General features: G+C 38.1%; 1 protein-coding gene across 3 annotated transcripts in view; it reads right to left on the bottom strand.

Moving 5' to 3' along the window:
- The window catches only part of LOC121511320 (regulator of microtubule dynamics protein 2), an 83995-nt gene extending 77434 nt beyond the window's left edge, over positions 1–6561 (bottom strand). Inside the window, exon 1 of one of the 3 annotated variants that reach the window (XM_041789955.1) lies at positions 6425–6561. The gene's annotated coding sequence lies outside the window, so the exon portion shown is untranslated. Of the gene's footprint in view, positions 1–1353; positions 1404–6424 lie in introns of those variants that run through there. The other 2 variants (XM_041789953.1, XM_041789954.1) reach the window with 2 other exon arrangements.
- Between the last annotated feature and the right edge of the window lie 7213 nt (positions 6562–13774).

Genomic DNA, 13774 nt, shown 5'->3' with positions numbered 1-13774 from the left:
GCAGATACAAAAACATCTGCTGATAATTAGGAACTATATTTTGTCTGTAAAAATCTGCCTTATATCAGCTGTAAATATTGAACCTATGAACAAATAAACAAGTGGAGATTTAGGCTGGACCAACAGACCTACTTCAGCTGGAGTCTTTTTCTATATTAATGATCATCCCTTACACATTAGAATGTGTTTTAAGGGCTGAAATTTGTTCATTTGTTCATTCTCAGATTTAACATTGTGTGTTTTAAGGACTGAAGTCTTAGTCTCTGAACGACATTCAAACATGGGTATTGATATTAGGACTGGGGATCGATCTGATTCAATTTGAATTACGATAAACATTTCCTGTAGAGTTTGGCTGCTCGCGCTGCACAGGCCGAGGTTTTACATGTGAGGAAGAGATATCCATCTCATCTTGATAACCTCAGATTCAAACCTGGTATCAGATTGTTAAGGCTTTCAGGGGTGAGCTGCATGAGCAACAGAGTCCAAGACTTGTCACGCGAGGAGCAGCAGGAACATACGGCAGGCCTATGTAAAGATCAATATGTGGATTATATGAATCTATATCATGTTAAAAAATGAGAAGAGAGTCCATTTTTAATCCAGTTCTTACTGATATCAGTATCAGCAACAACAAAATGTGTAAATATTGTATATTGGAGAAGAACTGGAGTTTTGTGCATCCCTAAAAATAATTCAAGAACACAAAAAGCAACTCAATCTAACTCCAAATAAAGTAATCTAAGTTAGCTCCCTCTTTTGGCCCTATATATGACTCTCCATTTAAAAATAAAACATACTGAACAGCAGGAGGCACGGCTTTATTAGGATGTGAATGAAACACTCATTAGCATCTAGCCTCGTCCTCCAGACCTGGCCCTGCCTGTTGCTCCAGTAAACACTCCAGTGAATCAGAAAAGCATAAACACGTCGTGGTGAGTAGAGGCTGTCTCTTATCAGCTGCTGAGGGTTTAGTGTGTGGGCTAATGTCATCTATGACAGGACAAACAAGCCGAGCTGGGATAATTGGATCAACACAGCAACGCTAACCACTCACTCCATGAGCCTGTTAGCCCCACAGAGTCAAATTAAGCCTCTACACACAGACAAACAACACGTCTCAAGTATACTTCTCTGTTTTCACTTCACATGTTCACCATCAGGGTCATTATGTTGACTGGCTGACAAAAACAAAGTCCAGATGCGAGCTAAAAGTCGAAGCGTTTGTTTGCTAACACTAAAGACAGACTGCTAATATGGCGGAGTTTAACGGTCAGAGATACAGAGGCATTAAAGGCGGTATACTAGTCATGTTATGTGTAAATAACGGCTAAAATGACATTAAAAAGACACCTTACTGCACAGGAGAGGAGGCTGAAGCAGGTCTGTGGCTTTGACAGTTTGCCCGTGTAACCGTAATAATACTCCGTGCAGACACTGGTGTGGTGATCAAACGTTCCGGGTATGTCTTCCGTCACTTCACAACGACTAAAATATTCTTCTAAAATTAGTTTAATGGTAAAACATTGAAATAAATCTTATACCATAGGACTTAAAACGCATTCATGCTTTTGTCTAAGGTGATATCTGTGAGCAGAAAGTAAAATCCAACTCCATTTCTGCATTTTAATACCAGTCAAACTAGAATGTCCTTGAGGCTACATTAATCTAAGAAGTTTCAGTTTTTACAATATAAAAACTTATAGTTACTAATAATAAGATCTTAAAACGATGAAATTCTTTATTGCTGTTGATCTTAAAATTGCTGTAGTAAATCACAACCCCCCTTTTGTCACATTTTTAGATTTGCACTCTTTAGCATGTAAAACTGTTTAGTTTCGTTTGAATTTTTGTACCATCATACATTAAAGTCTCTGTAAAGTGATTAAAAATTTAGATTTATTGTGTGACAATACTGAGTTTTGAATCACCGGGCCAAATTTCAAATGACCTCACAATGAACAAAAACACTTGAAGCTGGCAGTTAAATTTCAGTGAAGGCAGTGCCATCAGCTAACAACAGACTGGGATGATCTGCTCCGTGATTTTATGTCAGTCTTTTTTGGGGGGTCGGGGTAACTTCCCATCAAGACCGGTGATGTTGAATAAAACTGAGGTGAAAAAGAGGTGAAAAACTTTCCAACGGTCTAAAAAAAAAAAAACAGTCACATGTGGTTCTCAGTGTTTTCACATTTACAGCAACCTGATTTCAACATATCTTGTGTGTCAACACACACGTTTTGAATTTCACTTTACAGGGACTTTAGAGTTATTGTCTTTCTTTTTGGATACAAACCTGCTTTTCCTTAGGTCTAGATGACTTTTACTTGACTAATGAGCTGTTGTGTTTGTTTTTTAAATGTGAAAGGAGACATTAAAAAGCAGTGGATTTAACTTCACTCCAGCTGCACAGAGACACTGCAGTGATTTAACCCGAGTGTACTTAGAAGGACAATAAAGCATACAATTGATTGTGGTTAAAAAAAAAAAAAAAAAAAGGGGAATAACAATGGGCAACAGTGTTTATTTTGGCTGTTCATCAGGTGACAGGATGGTCGCTTGAGTTAAAAAAAAAAAAAAAAGGTTTCATCCAAAAATGCAGAGTCAAAAAATATAAAACTGCAACGGTCCATCAAAAAGCAATCCGAGGTACACGATGCATGGATCACTTCCTTTCACCTGATTAGTGTTTTGCTGTGTAAAATAAATGCATTTTAATTACATATAAAACCTACAATGCACCTCTGATTGCTTTTTAAAGGACAGCTGCAAATTTTTTGTTGTTGTTGCTGTTGTTTTTTGTTTTATTTTACAATAAATTATTTGAATGAACTCATTTTTTCACTCGTGCAACCATCCCTTCCCCAGATGAACTGAGCAAATCAAGCCCAAAGTTTACAGAGAGCACCTGTGCGTGAAACCAAAGACACCCAGCAGTGCTTCTTTTTTTTCTTCAAATTCAGCAGGACTCTGTTTATTTTGGCATTTGAAATTTAGTCTTAGTCTTTGTCTTTAGATTAAAATGCCTTGTAGTTTAGTCACATTTGAGTAATTTTAACTCTTGAAAGTTTTAGTCTAGTGTTAGTCAACGAAAACCCAAAATCCTTTTAGTCCAGTTGAAGTAAAAAAAAAAAAAAAAAAAAAAAAATTCTTTAATTTAGTCTTTAAATTTAGTCGCCATGTTTATCCTCCACTAATGTCATTTAATCAGCCAAAATTCTAAAAATAGATTCAAAAATAAAACACATACCAATGCACTACTTAAATTCATTTAAAACACTTGTCTTGTGAAAATTCTGACACATCATGGTTCCCTACCTGGACCCCCTTAGGGGGATGTGAGGCTATGTCTGCTCTGAGGCTGATTACATAAGATTTGCACATACTAAGTTTAAAAAGAAAAAAAAAGATAAAACACTAATGAATAGTTAGTGCAAAGGTCTTCGGGTAAGAGCACTTGTTTTTAGGTCTATCTTTTTAAATTACAGCGATAAAAATTCATCTTTGTTTTTTGTATCACCTCATCTGTGTCTGTCCTGGACGGGGGCTCAAATCTTCTGAGATACAAGTCGAGGGGCTCAAAGGAATATAAGTTGGGAACTGCTGCCTTATGTGCACAGTGGAAAAATATAGATTTTGAACATCAAACAGAGCACTAACATTTTGTCTCATTTTAGTCTCATTTTTAAAAACTAAGCTCTCTAGTTTTCATCACTAGAGAGCTAGTTTTAGTTATTCTTAGTGTTTTTCGTGGATGACTGGACTAATGTTTTAATCATAGTTTAGTTGACAGAGTTAAAACTGATAGGCAGTGCGATGCTGACAGCCTTAATAATGGTGACCTTTAATTATGAGATTGGGGATGTAGATGCCTTTTTTAGTTAGTTTGTTGTCAAATATGTGTTAAACAAGAGCATACAGAAACCCATAAACACGTGCCCTGTCTTCTGCACTGAAAACACAGGTTTTGACCCTTAGTATTTGCAAAGTATAATTATTAAGTTTGTTTCACTGATTTAAATGTGTAATTCAATCCTTCTTATATTTTTTGACTAATTTCAAAATGTGCTGTCTCCATTTCAAATTAGTTGATTTTAATTGTGCAAAAGTAACATAATAAAACTGTGTTCAAATAAGTTGGTTTGAAATGTGTTAAAATAACGTTAAAAAAGTTGTGTTAAACTAAAGGGATTTTAATTTTAAAAATGTGTTCAGGCTAGTTGATTTTAATTGTGTAACAGGAACATAAAAAAAAGACTCTATGCACGGCAGGGGGTGGCGTATATCCGGTGGAAAATAAGGCCGCTTCACAACTTCCGCCCAACGATACGTGCTTAGCCAAAACGGACTCTAAACCCTCCTATACTGCCTTAATTTGTCCGTTTCGTTGTTTTTTTTTTTTTTTTTGGTTTCAATTGTTGTTTGTGTTTACTCTACCATCATCGCTTGGCATCCAAACATACTAAAATGATGTTTCAATCACAGGTTAAAAGCACTTCTGGACATCGTTGCTGCGTGCTGCAATGTACATCTTCAGCTAAATTTAACTCTTCATTGACAGCCAGCTCAGGTAACTCATGCAAACAGCGAGTAAACCGCAATGAATTTGCCATCATACGCCTTTCTCTTCTCCCCACTGGAAGTGTGGGAGCGGTCTAATGCCAAATGCGGAAGCAGTTCATGCATAGAGCCCATTGTGTTCAAATGAGGACCACATACTGCCCTGTCTGAGCATGTGCATGACAAATCTGCAGTCTTCCCAGAATGCCTTTTGGCACTAAACCTTTATGCACTCAGTTCGCTGCTGCTGCTGTCTTGGCCAGGACACCCTTGAAAATGAGATTTTTAATATTAATGAGGTTTTCTTCTGGTAAAATAAAGGTAAAATAAAATAAATACGTAAGAAGCACCATGAGTGAAGTTGCGGTCTCACTTAAAGAGGTCCCACCTACAGAGGCCAATGTATGGTGGATGGTACATTAACGTTGGTGAAACGTTACCTACTGGATCAATGGTTGATTAACAGACATTACTGCTAATGACTGCACAAGTTAATCTGCCTTAGGTGAAATGATAACACAGAGACAACTTTAACAGTGAGTTATGTTTGATGTTTTAAGGTAAGCAGTTACCTTCAATACACTCATCTTGTTTTACTGTGTACTTAATTTGAGCAAACATACCTCTAATTTGTAATTACTTCAAAATGATAAGTTTGGTCAACTTTAAAAACATATGTGGAATCTAGGAAAATGTCTTTAGTGCAACTGCTAAAATTAATAAAATTGAGTTGATTCAACTCCATTCATTCAATCTGTTTAACCTAGGTGTAGTTGACTTTTCTTAAAAAATTTTAGCACCTGCTAGACAAAATTATTAAGCTAAACTTACCTGCATTATTCATCTGAGATTACTTAAAAACATTAAGTTCAGTCAACAAAAAAATTATATCTAGATCTAGATAAACATTCTGTGTGCAACTGCTAAAATTAATAAAATTAACTAGGATTAACAAAAGATTTTTTTCAGTGTGGTACAGTGTATACAAATGTGTGTTCAATTACAAATATACAAAAGCCCTGATAAAAATATTTCATATAGTTATAATAATTATGATAGTAATTCAGTCTATCAGTAGATGTGGGTGAAATCTCAACCTTATCATCAGACGTAATTAGGTAGAAAAGTTCAGCCGAACAGCCACAGAGCAATGTGCGTTTTCAATAAAGGAACTTCACCAGTGTGCAGCAATAAGAGCCTGTTTGTGGTCAGTGGTTCTCAACCAGTGGGTTGGGACCCAAAATAGAGATCATTCAGGGGATTGCGTATTTGTACCTGGAAAGAATGAAAGTTCCTTGCAGACATAAAGCCATATATTTGATGTTACTCAGTCATCCTGTGATAACAACTCAGTTCTGGTCTTTTTTTTTTTTCTATCAAGATTTCAACTCAATTTTCTCCTTTAATCATGACAGTAAGGTTAACCCTTTGAGACCAGCGTTGTCATTTATGACAAGAAGAGACGCATGGTACAAAAAGTGAAGTAACTTTTGATTCATGAACAGTAGCCACTTACTTTTTTCCACTCTTGCAGCCTGCTGTTTCGCTGTTCTAATGATGCTATCCATGCTGTTGTAGCCCTTACAGAGACTTTTCTAGCAAGCATGGAGCTTGGATGACTTTCCAGGATCTTTAAATCCAAGCCAGTAATTCTATTATTGAAACTTTTTTTTTTTCTTATCTATTTTTCAATCCATTTTTCAGTCGTTTCTGATATCCACCAATTTGTATCCCAAAATGCATTGTGATAGGCCATGACAACCAATGGCAGGCTGTTCTGCTGTTGCGTCATGCTTTGTCAGTCTGTGCAGAGTAACAATAATTACTGATTATTGAAGAAAGAACAGCTCAAATAGAGACCTACCTCTGTGGCTCTCTCCTCACAGTGTGTCCCTGCAGAGAGTGAAGGCAGAACATTCAACACATTTATTATCACATTAACCTTGGACCTGGAGCCTCGCTAAAAGTATTTAGCATTGGCTGCAGAGGAGTGGTTAACTGGTCATTTATTTTAGAAATGAAGATGCAACACCACACATTTGATCTTTATTTGTTTCAGTAATATTTCTGTGCTTGGTATTTTTTGTCTCTTGCCCCTCAGTTCATCTGCAGATCCAGACATGATCAATGATTTAGAGCTGTTCCAACCCCACTGACCCCGAGTTAGTTTGTTGCATAAATGCGTTCTGATTTCTGGGTTGATCGTGTTTATTTAACTTGGCGGAGCTGCGTGAGCACACATAATGTTTTTTCTCTCACTCTTTAGAGAGGTAGAGAGCCGTGCTTGCGTGGAAACAGGTTTCAGGGAGTTCCCTCGTGTGAAGATTGCTACGTGCAGTTTCTTCCCTGCTCTCTGCACGGAGTATTGTTCCTCAGCCCACAGCCTGCATTCTGCCTGCACAGGGAACAAAAAGCCCACCTGAAACCCACGGGCATGGTGGTGTAAAAAGGAAAAAAAAGCTTGGCCAGCAGTCCTGGGTTGGCCCTGCAGACACAGATTTGGAGATAAGGGAGACGCATCCAGCCGTGGCCTTGCTCCCGTCGGGTCAAAGCCGGCAGATAAGCTGATATTGTCAACACGGTGGTTTAATGCAGCCACCTCACATCAACTTTAACTCTGATACCACAGGAGGAGAAACAACAGCAGCCTTATGCACATAAATAAGACCATTACAGCTGTCAAACATTACATGAGAGAAGAATCAGAGTGAAATAAGGCGTTACTATCAGGACCCTGCTACAGACCACAGAGCTGTTCCCTGTCAGTGATCGAGTGTTTTCTACCTGTGTGGGGGAAAACTGAGTGTGTTTAAACAGAGTTTAAAGAGTCATTCAGCCACAAAGATGTGGAAAGAAGGAACAATATCATCCAGCTGTAATGCTGCTGAGAGAAAAGGCAAAGTCAAACTCACTGACCTACAATGAACAACCTTTAAATATGACAGATTTGTTCTTTCAGTATTTAATTTCTTATCCCGGTAGCTGAAAAAAACAGTTTCTTGAGTTGAATAAATATTTATGGTACAGCCTATGTTGTTGATTGGAAATTGTGGCAGGATACCAACCTGAAATTATTGCATCGGTCGAGGCTTTTTGGACTGATTTTACAATAAAAATCTCAAATGGCAGGAGTTTGGCATAAAACAAACCGATCGGCACTTGTCAGAAAGTTTTACACTTTTTATTCAAAGGAAATGTAAGCAGCAAACAAAAACGGATGACTATAATGTCTTTATCCAACCTTAAAAGATATATCAGTTATAACAGGTTTAAATGAAAATGGCAGGTTTCAGAGTGTTTAAATAAAATTGAATCATATCTTCATAAAAAACTGAGAAAACATTTCTACAACATCCGTAATTAAACAGAAAAATATATTATTCTAAAGTTTGGTTGTAAGTGAATTAAGATACTGTATTTTTCTTTAGCAGCTGAAGTATTTCTTCCCATGGCAGATAATTTTGCTTATTTTGACAATTTTTTTCCTTAAAGTGAAAAGTAAAAGTGCTTGTAAAGCAAACCTCTAACAGTGAGAATGTCGGATCGGTCCTCTGCCTTATAAAATGCTCCCACATGAAACTCTGATTTGTGTATTTCCTTAAGAAATTAAAGCTGATTTTCTGGCACTGTGGATAAAACTGAGTGATTTATTTGTAAACAGTGATTAAGACCTGAGAATGGTTTGCTTACATGGCCTGGAACAGACTACAGTGCTAATTCCTCTGTGGATTTAAACAACAATAGAGGATGTTTATTAGATGCACTGAAGTGAAACTGCTGCAGAAAGCGGTTCCATTGAGAGCTGAGGTCTGACCTGACCAGAGCTGATACTCTGAAACTGAGCTGGTCAAGTGGGGCTTTTCCACTACGACTTTTGGCAGCGCCGATCCAAATCAAGCCGTGCTGATTTACCTTTCCATCACCAGGCCGCACTGAGCCGCACCAAGAATGGTTCTGCTCTAGAGCAGGGCCAAAGCGAGCCAGCCCCGCCTCCAAGCGGGTTGCTGCGACGTCAAAGCGGTTCACGGGGTGCAATTTGCCGGGGGGATTTACTCCTTCTGCTTCTGATATCCTGCCTGCTAAAGTTTCAGCCCACAGGGAGATATGTGCTATCTCTGCCTCTGCTCTGACTGACTACATGTCTGTAACAGTGGTGGTCTAATGTCAGGAACTTAAACGTTTATGACACAACCAAAACTCCAGAGTTTACTCGAGACGGACCAGGATAACAACTTGTCTGTAGCTACTAATAACAATAGACAAATAAACTCTACCCTTTTAAAAGTAAAATGCTGGGTGCGCCGGTAGTCGAGTGGTTAAGGCACACGCCTTATACACAGGCGATCCAGGTTCGAATCCGGCCCGTGGCACTATTTCCTGCACGTCTCTCCCCATTTCCGACTCTATCCACTGTCCTATCTAATAAAGGCAAAAAAGGCCAAAAATAAATCTTTAAAAAAAAAAAGTAAAATGCTGGAGATGTTTGAAACATTTAGCCCATGACAGAGACAGACTTTAACTTATCAACTGGCACTAAAGCATGCAGTTCTTAACACCCAATCCAAAAATATAAATGTGTTCATTTTCTGCTATCTAGGGAACTATAAACGTCTTGGCCCTTTGCTCAATGACTGTCAAATAGTTTGCATATCTCCAAGTCTTAAAAGATGTCATAATCTGAACACCTCTGACATTCAGCCTCCATGAACTCGACACAACACAAAGAAACCTGTTACCTCTAAAACACAACGTTAAAGAACTAAAAGATTTAATATTCTAATTTGTCTTGATGGACTTTGTCTAACTGGTCACTATTAGACATAAATAGAGTGTAAAATAACGAAATAGACAAGAATTACTGTCTTGAAGCTAAATGCCTCCATAGATGTAATTTCCGGACAGAGAAAGTACAGCAGTGGGTAAAGAAGAAGGGCTGGGATGGTTTCTGTGGTAGTATGACTTGTATACATCTTAGAAGAAAGGGATGAACACAAAGCCCAGTGAGTTTAGTCTCTGACCTTTGACCTTCAAATTCTCATCACGTCATCTTTCAGTCAGGCATCCACAGAGTGGATAGTTGTGCAAAGTTGGAAGAAAATCCCATAAAGAATTTTTCAGATATCAAATTCACAAGCAAGGACTGAGCAGCAGGCCCAGTGGCCTTGACCTCTGACTTCCAAAATCCATCTAGTCCATCCTTGAGATGTAGTAATATTTCAAAGTTTGAGAAAAATCCTTCAAAGCATTCCTAAGCATGTGGCCTAAAAATTTCAGCCTCAGACCTATCAAGAGTCAAACCTGAGTCAGAGTGGACATTAGTGCAGAGTTCGAAGAAAATCCCTCAAAGTATTCTTGATAAATTGTGTTCACCATGAGGGTGACTTCACCTTTGACAGTACAGATGGACATCTTTAAAACACACTGATATTCAAGATGGCTATCACTGGTGCAGAGGCATTAAAACCTCATCATAATGGTTGACCTATTTGGCCTATTCTTTAATTTAGTCCCCCTAACTCCCCCTTTAATCAGCCCTTTAGGCCCTCAGATCAGGTTAATCCAGCTTTTTTAAATCAGACTTTCAGAATTTTGAAGCATTAATCCAACCCAGTTTTTTTGTTTGGTAACTGAAATCAAATCAGATTATTCCTGAACATTTAGTTTAAATAAAAAAAGTAGATAATCTGAACTTAACTGCAAAAAACAGAAACATTTAAAACAAGCCCAGGAAATTCCTGAAGCTCATTTAATGTGACATTTTTCTAAACTACACTGGGTTTTAACAGAAAAACAATGATCCTTAAGGATTAGATAAACAGCCCTCTAGTGGAAGATTCTGTCACTGCATCCATCTTCACTCACATTGCTCCTCTGTCTGCTCCTGAGGAGCTCCTGTATCACAGGGATGTTGAGTTACCATCATTAATTCATCACTGATCCAGGCTCAGCTGAAGGAACATTGAGTTTCCACTGCTAACAGTGATCTTTACACTGATAACATTTAACACTGTCTCTATGAAAACAAAGACCTGACAAACAAGTGAATGGTAAAAAAGGGCCTACCTCAAACACACACTTCTGGTTCAAACAATAACTAATCCAGATTCTCAGGTTTTAAATTGAACTACTTTGAAATGAAATGAGTATTTCAAGTTTAAGTAATGGGAATGTGGTGCCGAATAAAGATGATACTTGAGGGAACAAAACCCATTTGCCCCTTTTTAAGCAGATGTTTCTAACACTCCTGCACTGAGTGTCAAACATTGTTAGTGTGATTAAAGAAAACCTGATACTTTATGTTAACACTCAGTAACCGTGGGAAAAACTTCATATGTATTGCTTGGTATATGTTAGGAAAATCCATTTAATTTGTTAGGAAAGATGATTTTTTTTTTTTCCTGTGTAAACTTTGAATTAACTGCCAAGAAATATGCCATCGTTTGTTGGGAAGTCTTGATGTTTCTGATGGGAAAACTTGATGTTATTTGGTGGAAAATATGGCATTTATAGTCAAATCTGATATTATTTGTTGGGAAACTTGATACTATTGGTTCCAATCACAGGGTATTCTTTATAAGGAAGGATTGGTACAATACGCTGCATGGGCAAAAGTATTTGACCACACCTGTTAATTACTGATTCCAGGTGTTTCACACAAACCCGTTGCCACAGGTGCATAAAATCAAGCAACTAGCCATGCAGTCTCTGTTTGCAAACATTTGAGATACAAAATGAGTCATTCTAAAGAGTTCAGTGACTTCAAGCACGGTACTGTAATAGGAAGCAACTGTTTGTGAAATTTGTGAAATTTGATTCTTGATGAATATTCCACAGCCAACTATAAGTGAAATTAGAAAGTGGAAGCGTTTAGGAACAACAGCAACTCAGCCACCAAGTGGAAGACCATGCCAACTGCAGTTTGGTGGAGGAGGGATAATAGTGTGGGGCTGTTTTTCAGGGTTTGGGCTCGGCCCCTTATTTCCAGTTAAGGGAAATCTCAATGCTTCAGCATACTAATACATTTTGGACAAGTTTGGGGAAGGCCCTTTTCTATTCCAACATGATAGTGGCCCAGTACACAAAGCAAGGACTATGCAGACATGGTTTGATGAGTTTGATGTGGATGAGTCCTCACCTCAACCCCAGTGAGCACCTTTGGGAAGAACTGGAACCGAGATTGCAAGCCAGATCTTCTTATCCAACATCAGGGATATCTGATAAATGCTCTCCAGACTGAATGGGCAAAAATTCCCACAGAAAACCCCACAATCTCGTAGACAGCCTTCCAAGAAGAGTGGAGGCTGTTATAGCCACCAAAGGGAGATCAACTCCATATTAAAGTACATGAATTTGAATACACTGTCCCAGTCCCTGTTGGTGTAATATAGTGGTGAGGTGGCAAAATACTTTTTTCCATATAGTGTTCTTGGTAAAACTTGACATTGTTTGTCAGTAAACTTGATCTCTGGAAAACTCAATTTTGATTGTGAGGAAAACTTGGTATTTGTAGCCGACAAACTAGGCATTATTTGACAGGAAATCTGAGTTTCTTTCTCAGGAATTTTCACTAGATGTTGGAACGACATGCCTGAGAGATACTGTAAACTCAAATCAATTCATAACATTTTCCCTCATTGTTTAAACTGAGACAATTTGGCATGTTTAATAGTGTGTTAAAGACAATAAGATAACTGTAGAGTCTAAAAAAATAACTTTTCAACAATGTTCACTGATGACTTTTAATCTGACATGCCAGGTAGACTGTTTCTATCTACTACATGGATGTATTTCACATTCATCTGGGGAAGTTCCCCAGAAAGCATTTGGGAGGACTTTTCAAAACACTCTAAGAAGACGATTGGAGGAACATTCTGTCTGTCACATTCATGATTGGCCAATCAGAGCGATGAGACAAAGTATGGTTGTTTGCTTTTCCTAAGCTGACAGGCCACAGCTACTATAGATTGTTAATGGCAGTTGGGAGATGTGCAAAAACATCCTCTCTGCCGAAACAAGCTTTCAGTGTGACTCTTAGTTCTTGTTTTAAAAGAAAATGTGGTCTATTTCCAATTAAACTGCAGTTACATCCAAGCTAATGGCTACCGCAGCAGCAGCCATTGGATACACCAGTAGCCCCTCCCATAACAATCGTAAACCCATGCCAGAGCAGACCAGGAGAAGAGTGAAAACATCTTTTCTGTCATGAAACGTGTGTGGCTCTTTTCTCTTGTAATAAAAGAATGTCGCCCAGTTCTAACAAAACTTCTGCTGTGGCTACGTCCAAGCTGATCTCTCCACTAGTAGCCACTGTGTACAACCAACCACTCACACAACTAACCCTCTCCCCCGCTACTTTCACAAACTCAGCAGGTCTGCAGAAGAGTGAAAATATCTTTTCTATCATGAAAAGCTTTCAGTGTTGATTTTACTCTTTATCATACAGAAAAGCAGTCCTGCTCTGATGAAACTACCGCTATGTTGTTGCTACATCTAAACTAATCAATATACTGGATGCAGCCATTACAAAGAGCTTCTACAACTACAATCCGCCCATAGCTACCGCCTTGTTCTCCTCAAATGACACTGATTGGTTCCTACAATGTTCATTTTGACACAAACGTTCAGGATTGGAGCTTTTCAAGATGGATTTCCTGATGACAGAGACAGACTCTGGCAAATCCATCTGCTTTGCAAGGTTAGATGACTTTATGAGGTGCTGCTGATTCCCACTTAGACTAACATGTTTGTTACTTTATGAAGAGATAACAGTGCTACAGATGGTTTAGATTATCTGTTCTAGGCATGGTTAGAACGGTTTCTGTGTCACTATGTGTCAGAAACTTCAGTCAGAGTATTCATCTTGGTAAAACTGTTACAGCAGCGCAAATGTTTCCCATTCTGTAAGTCACATTACAGTCTCAGATGTTATTTAATGATTAAATTCAGAACACAGCGTTTTTTTGTGTCATCTATTATCTTAGGCCACTATGACAAACAGGTAAATCTGCTCCATGATGCTTAACTGGAACATAAAATAAAAGAGAACTCCATTTTAAGATGCCCTGTGCCATCTCAGATCATCCTCAGTTCTTGATCTAAGGTTCTCACTGGTCTCAGACAGGCTTATTTTGGTAATTCTTTTTTTTTTTTTTTTTTCAAAGTTTTGAGGTTCTCTGTAGAAAGCTTAGAAAATATACAATTTTACATGGATAAG

The sequence above is a fragment of the Cheilinus undulatus genome, linkage group 6 (genome assembly GCF_018320785.1).
Source record: "Cheilinus undulatus linkage group 6, ASM1832078v1, whole genome shotgun sequence".
Taxonomy (NCBI): Eukaryota; Metazoa; Chordata; class Actinopteri; order Labriformes; family Labridae; genus Cheilinus; species Cheilinus undulatus.
The sequence above is the reverse complement of the archived record's forward strand: the minus strand, read 5'-3'. Positions and strand labels throughout refer to the sequence as shown.